Raw genomic sequence first — 7,248 nt, 5'->3', positions numbered from 1 at the left:
TATGACATACATATATATATATATATATATATATACATTCAGCCCAGATCCATTTCCTGATTATTATCTCTCCATATTCATCAGACTACTAAACAGCTCCACTCAAATATTTCATTAACATCAAACTCGACACATCAAAAACTTAAATCATTTTCTCCTATGCCAAACCCATTCACCTCTTTATATTAATTTTTAATGAATCAAAAATTCATTAAAAATTCAATAACCACTCAACTGAGTCAGCCAAAAATCTGGTCAGCAACCATGACTTCCAAATCTCCTCTACCCTTGACATCTCTCAATTTTATCCACTTCTCATCTCCACTGCAACAAACTTAGTTTGACCACCATGCGCTGCCTGAATTACTCTAACAGCCTTTTAAATAGTTTTCCTACCAGAGTTTTTATCCTCTCCAATCCATGTTTAACGTTGTAACCAGAATGATCTTACTAAAATGCAAATCTGGGGAATTCCCTGGCGGTCCAGTGGTTAGGACTCTATGCTTTCACTGCCGAGCACCCGGGTTCAATCCCTGGTCAGGGAGCTAAGATCCCACAGGCACTGGGTGTGGCCAAAAAAAAAAAATGCAAATCTGATATCACGCCCTCGTTTAAAACTCTCCAATGACTTCCACTGCTCTAGGGCTTACAAAGCCCTTTATCATCTACAACCCACTGACTCCCGCAGGATCACCCCTACACCTGATCGTTTCCCCCAAGTCCCCATGTCAGTGAATGTCGCCACTTACCAAGTTGCTCAGGACAGAAACCTGGACTCTCTCCTCCCCCTCACTCTCTATATCTACTTAGTCACCATATCTTGCTTCTACCTCAGTGCCACCACCTTGGTCCAAGTTACCCTCTTTTTCTCACCTAGACTACTAAACTAGCCTTTCCTCATTGAGGAGGGAGCAAAGTAGATGGTTCTCATGAATAGCTTGACCAACCATTAGTAAAGAGTTCAATTTTGTACTGTAAAAATATTCGTGTAAGGACATTTGACATATGCTTTTAAAAACCCTGGTGAATATTTAAGAATCAGAGAAACTAGAGTTTCCATGTAAACTATAAAATAAAATAAAATAAAATAAAATAAAATAAAATAGGGACTGTCCTGGTGGTACAGTGGTTAAGAATCCGCCTGCCAAAGCAGGGGACATAGGTTCAAGCCCTGGTCCAAGAAGATCCCACATGTCGCAGAGCAACTAAGTCTGTGCGCCACAACTACTGAGCCTGTGCTCTAGAGCCCGCGAGCCACAACTACTGAGCTCACGTGCCACAACTACTGAAGCCTGTGCTCCGTGACAAGAGGAGCCACCTCAGTGAGAAGCCCACGCACCGCAATGAAGAGTAGTGCCTGCGCACCGCAACTAGAGAAAGCCTGCATGCAGCAACGAAGACCCAAGGCGGCCAAAAATAAATAAATAAATAATATTTAAAAAAATAAATAAATTAAATTAAATAAAGTAAAATAACAAGAGCAAGGCTTTGTATATATTCCAAAGACTGAAAGCTGACAAATCAAGAAAACAAATACCAAGAAAAAATATTATGCTTTAACAAAACCATGGTACTATTTTATTACTCAAGGTAAATGAAGTAAAGAAGTTTAAAGGGACCGAGATTTCATTCTGCTTGAAAGCTCACAAGTTAGCCTAGTAACTGTCTGACGGATGCTGACAAAGACAGGAGACTCCAGGGTCAGAGACAAAGGTCTTTATTGCCCTCAGCAACAGCAGTAGCTGGAGGATAGCATTTCTTGTTAAGGATCCTCGAGCTCTAATTCTCACAGAGAGACATAAAGAGGGCCTAGGTAACATCTATACATACAATGGGTTTCATTACAGGCGAGACCCTCTGAACTTTGAGAACCCAAATCTTTTAAACTGGACAGTAAGCATGTCTCTGCCTTTTGCTCCAGAGACGAACACTGTATCTTCCAAGGTTCTAAGCAAACCTACCATTCACCCTAAAAGGAGACACTACATCTTCCAAAACTGTTCCTTTAACAAACATCCTTAGAAAGATAGTCGGGAACAAAGGCAATCAGAACCACTGTTATAAGACATGCAGAAAATGTGAGAGGCCCACAGAGAACTATCTCCCAACAATCTCCACTCCACGCACACATTAGTTTCTATACATCTCTCTTTTTTTGGCCACGCTGCTTGGCATACGGGATCTTTGCTCCCTGACCAGGGATCGAACTCACAACCCCTGCATTGGAAGCGTGGAGTCTTAACCACTGGACCGCCAGGGAAGTCCCAGTTTCTATACATCATTACGCCGCTCCATCAGCCACTCTAATTAATCTAACCAACAGAGGCTGGAACCAAATCAACTTATCTAGCACAGCATTTAATTAAGGCTACTATCCAATAGGATTCTGACAACAGGATGAGGCCATCCTAACTTGATCTCAACCATGGCCCCCAGCATCCTAGAACCAACCCAGCTTAACAAATCCCCAGAACTATCAGGGTCTAATTTAGAAAGCCATGTTTCTGTATTGACCTTTCCACTTGGCCCAAGGCATTAACCCAGGCACAGCAAGGTGTACTTGAGATTGCACAAATTCCACCTTGGCCCATAAGGAGGAAGTCTAGGGCAATTCTCTCATCCGTAACAACTTTGGCTAATGAGTTGAGGCTGACCTGAAATCCTTCTAAGGCCAAGGCAGTGCCATGGATCACTTCAGCTAAAATCATGAAATTCTGTACCACCTTTTCTAATTGGATGACTCCTGTTATAGGGATCACTGCCCATAAGGTGTACATGAATAGCAAATCAGTTACCTTTCTGGAGAGCCTTGTGGGAGAGATCTCCGCAGTCATCTGAGGGCCACATGATCTGTCAGGGGTATTTCTAAACACTTGCAGGTCTCTCATGATTGCCCCAGAGGGTGTTTTTCAGGAGACAAGTTAACTCCTGACTTCCACACAAGAAATAAAGTCCAGAGGTCACATGTGGTGTCCCTGGAAAGAAAATGTTTTTACAATTGTTGGCCTCAAGTGAGACCTCCATTATTCAAAGGGCGTAGGTTGACGGTTCCTCCAAGGGGCCTCCTGGCAAGCTGGTATACCTTAGTTAGGGTTCCCAGTTCAGTGTAAATAGTTGAATCTAGTCACTATTTTTGGAGGGATTGCCTGAGGGCCGACAGTCCAAACTGTCCTGTCTGTCCAGTGCCAGCAGGAAGGTGGCATTTGTTCACCCCCTGGAGACTGAGCGATGGCTATGGAAATGGAACATATCCAGAGGTGTTAACCAGTGTTTTGCATGGGAGATGCAGAAGCTGGGGCTATCCTCTGCTTTATTTGATAGACTTCTTGGTAAGGTCAAAGGGAACGGCAATCAAAATCATGGTCAGAGCCATCTGGAGGTGCAGGAGGGGGATGGCAGATTCGGCAGTCAGTTCCATTTAAGGGGCTTGCACCATCGGGAGAGCCACATCAGGGCATTTTCCTTCCTGAGGAAGGATCCAGGGTGGCTCTGAAAGACAAAAGATCATTCGAGTTCCTTCCTCCCTGTCCTGGAGTTTAAAGTGTTCTCACCTCAAGCACTGGAGTTGTTCTTTCTCTCCATCACCACAAAATCAGTCTGTCCCATTCCAGTAGCTATAACTTCGCCTTTTTTCCAATCGGCTCTACTCACCCAGACCTCTCATTTGGAAGAGGCAGGTACAAAAGAGATAAGGCATTTGATAAAACTTATAGAAACTCATTAGGCCACTAACCTTGGCCTGCATGAACCACTGGGTGAATCCCAAGGTGGTGTACTCAACCACGTACCGATTAGCCTTATGATACGGAGCTCTATCCATCCAGCAAGAGAAGCCAGGGGACTGAGCCGGTTTGGAAGCCCTAGGCCCCCTTTTGGCTGGGCAGCCAACCTACCAGCCTGGGGTTGCCATGAGTGAACAGGAAAGCATCATGCCCAGGAATGGTCAGGGAGGAATCCCAAATTGTAAAATAATAAAAGATCATCCGAATCACTAACCAGAGAGTGGATGAGAAGAGATGGTCCCTTTCTGAGCACAGCCACATACAGTGACCAAACTGCCTTATTAAGGTATATGAACCAGGAAGAGATGAGGGATTAAGAGTCAAAAATATATTTAAATTGATTTTTGGGGAGGCCATTCCAATACTCAATGATATCAGATACCTGTGAATGGCAGGGAGCATGAAATGGCCCTCGAATACCTTGACTGTCAGCGCACAGTTGAGTAGCTTTTGTGATTACAAAAAAAAAAAGCATACCACTGTCAAGCTACAAATGGGTCATGAAAACATGACACAGAGCAGTTTCAAGGGCCACAACAGTGTGGCTGCAATCAGCTGATTAGGCTGGAACAGCAATATTATAAGCCCAGAAAATGCCAACAGCCGTGAGGCACAACAGGCAGCCCTAAGAGGAAGTCAAAGTTCTGATGTATTCAATTGGCCAAGAGCAACAAAGTCGGGGTGAGGGCCCATGCTACGTCACCCCCCTCACCAAAATGCTTTTGGCAGGAGTCACAAGTCTGGCTTGTAGTGGTAGCCTCTGCATCAGAAATGGAGTCCTTCACCTTGCACAGAGCCTACAAGGGTAGCTGTGTTGCCACGTCCAGTACAAAAATGGACCCAGGCAGTAATGGTGGCAATCCGGGTGGCGCAGTCTTGACGTGAACAGTAGCTTCGTACCAGAGAACTGGCCCATATCATGGGCATCTACATAAGTGACACAGACACTTTGATCAGCAGCTGTGATTTATGACATTTTGCAGCCCCAAAGAAGGATGTCTTTAACCTACTGATCTGTAGTTTTCCAAGTGACAGACCAAACTGCTAGACCATTGGCTACAGCCCAGGGGTCAGTAAAAAGATAAGTTGTATCAAGGGGAGTACTGGCCAGGGCTGTGAGAACAGCCTTGAGTTTTAACAGCAAATGGAACAAGCATGCCCATGTTTGGTTCTGCAGAGCTGACACTGAGGCTGAATAGTAGCAGAAGCTCAGCAGATACCATCAGGTTTAAGCTTAGCCAAACCACCAGTGAAGTAGACCTCAGCACTCAGGTTAATCTCTGTGAACCGAGGTCCCCACTGAACCAGCAGTTTTGCTTCAAGCAGCAGAACAAGAGGTAAAGTATTCCCAGAGGGAGGGCTGCCCCTTTTTCATGTAAAGCTGAGACGCTACCGGAGCCCGGTCAGCTGCACGCTGGAATACAGCATTTCCCTCTGACAGCGAGGCTGGTTTGGCCTCCCCATCCTGTTTGAGTCCAGCTGATTCACCCTGAAATGAAACTATCATGCCGGAGAGTCAAAAGGCTTCCATGAGTCAGTTCCAAGAACAGCCCAGTAGCAAGTTCCTAGCTGTTTACAAAAGGAGAGCCACTACCAGGGGGCAAGGGGGCCCAGGAGTCCAAATATCCAAGGAGCACCTCGGAAGACGCCTCTTTTTGCCAGACTCTAAATGGTTAGACCATTAGTCATAGAGACTTGTAGCTCAAAGGGGTCATTTGGGTTGTGGGGATCCAAAGGTACTAGTATTTCTCTACATACATCTCTTCCCGAACATGAGTGTCACCTCTGGCACCGACAGGCACTGATAGCACAGACATGTAAACATCAATACCCATTACGCATTCACCAGTGGAAGCTACAGCAGTACACTGAATAGGCCCAAACGGCTGCATCCAACAGGGTCACATAAATTTCCGTTCTCCACGGCAAAAATTGCCCAGACTCCACTAGTTGAATTCTGGTGCCCCGCCTCCCACAGGAATGGGTAGGATAATGACTTGGGTAACTATATCCAACGGAGCCGTGAAAGTTTGACTGCCCTCTGCGAAGCTCCCCAGCATACTAAGGCAGGATGCACTGAGTCTCAACTTTGGTCATCTTCCTCCTTAATGAAACTGAAGCCAGGATAGAAGAGAAGGGGGCACGGAGGGAGAGAGCAGCTCTGAGCCCATTAGCAAGGTTTTGCATTCAGTTCACCTGAATAAATGTGAAGTGTTTCAGACCACCCAAAGGTCTCTACTGAATACCATGCCCCTCACTGCTGTCACCATTTATTTCTGTTTTGGGGGTTCCCTGGCTTAGCAGCCACAGCTACATTATCTTTAGAGCCGTCCCATTACCCTAAGATTCCTTCTTCCACCTGCCCAGAGGAGCATGCCCAACCACTAAGGCACTGTGTAAGCAGCTTGTTTCAATCATTTTTCTCACCACTCAGCCTCTAATGATTAAGTAACAAGTAGGAGAGTGGAGGACCCTGGTTCCCCTAACCCACCCGATACCTGAGCAAGAGCATTTCCTACTGGACACCAGGGTATGTCTCATCTCTGAATCTGCCCCGTGGGGCCATCATCCTTTCTCTTCTAGGAGACCACGTCTCTTCTTTGTTGCATTCTCACCACCAAAACTGTCAAGAACAGTGAAGGGTCTGCAAGCTAACAAGTTAGTTTGGCACAGTTTTGTGGGTACTGGCAAAAGACATGAGATTCCAGGGTCAGACACAACGGACTTAATTACTTATAGAAACAGTCAAAGTAGGGGTTTCCCTGGTGGCACAGTGGTTAAGAATCCACCTGCCAATTCAGGGGACACAGGTTCGAGCCCTGGCCCGGGAAGATCCCACATGCCATGGAGCGACTAAGCCCATGAGCCACAACTACTGAAGCCCACGTCCCACAACTACTGAAGCCCACGCACCTAGAGCCTGTGCTCCGCAGCAAGAGAAGCCACCACGATGAGAAGCCTGCGCACCGCAACGAAGAGTAGCCCCCGCTCGCCGCAACTAGAGAAAGCCCATGCACAGCAACAAAGACCCAACCAACACAGCCAAAAATAAATAAATTAATTAATTAAAAAAGAAACAGTCAAAGTACCATTTTCTTGTTTTGGTTTCCAAGCTCCAATTCCCACAGGACAATGTAAAGAGGGCCAGGTGACACCTGTACATGCAGAGGGTCACATTACAGGAGAGGAACCCTGAGCACAGGGAACCCAAATCTTTTATAGTGCCCATTGCTTCAGAAGGAGATGATCTTTATATTCCAAGGCTCTAAGCAAACCTGCCCTTTGTTCTGGAGGGAGACATTATCTCTTCTCTATCTTCTCTATCATACAAACATCCTAGAAAAATATTCCAGAAAAAAGGCAGTCAGTATCTCTGTTCAGAAGACATACTGAAACATAAGCAACCTATAGAGAATTGTCTAATGCCCACTTGTAAACAGATAAAGTTAAATGATCTCCCCATTTG

Source organism: Stenella coeruleoalba (genome assembly GCF_951394435.1).
Source record: "Stenella coeruleoalba genome assembly, chromosome: 2".
Lineage (NCBI taxonomy): Eukaryota > Metazoa > Chordata > Mammalia > Artiodactyla > Delphinidae > Stenella > Stenella coeruleoalba.
This window is presented reverse-complemented; position numbering follows the sequence as displayed.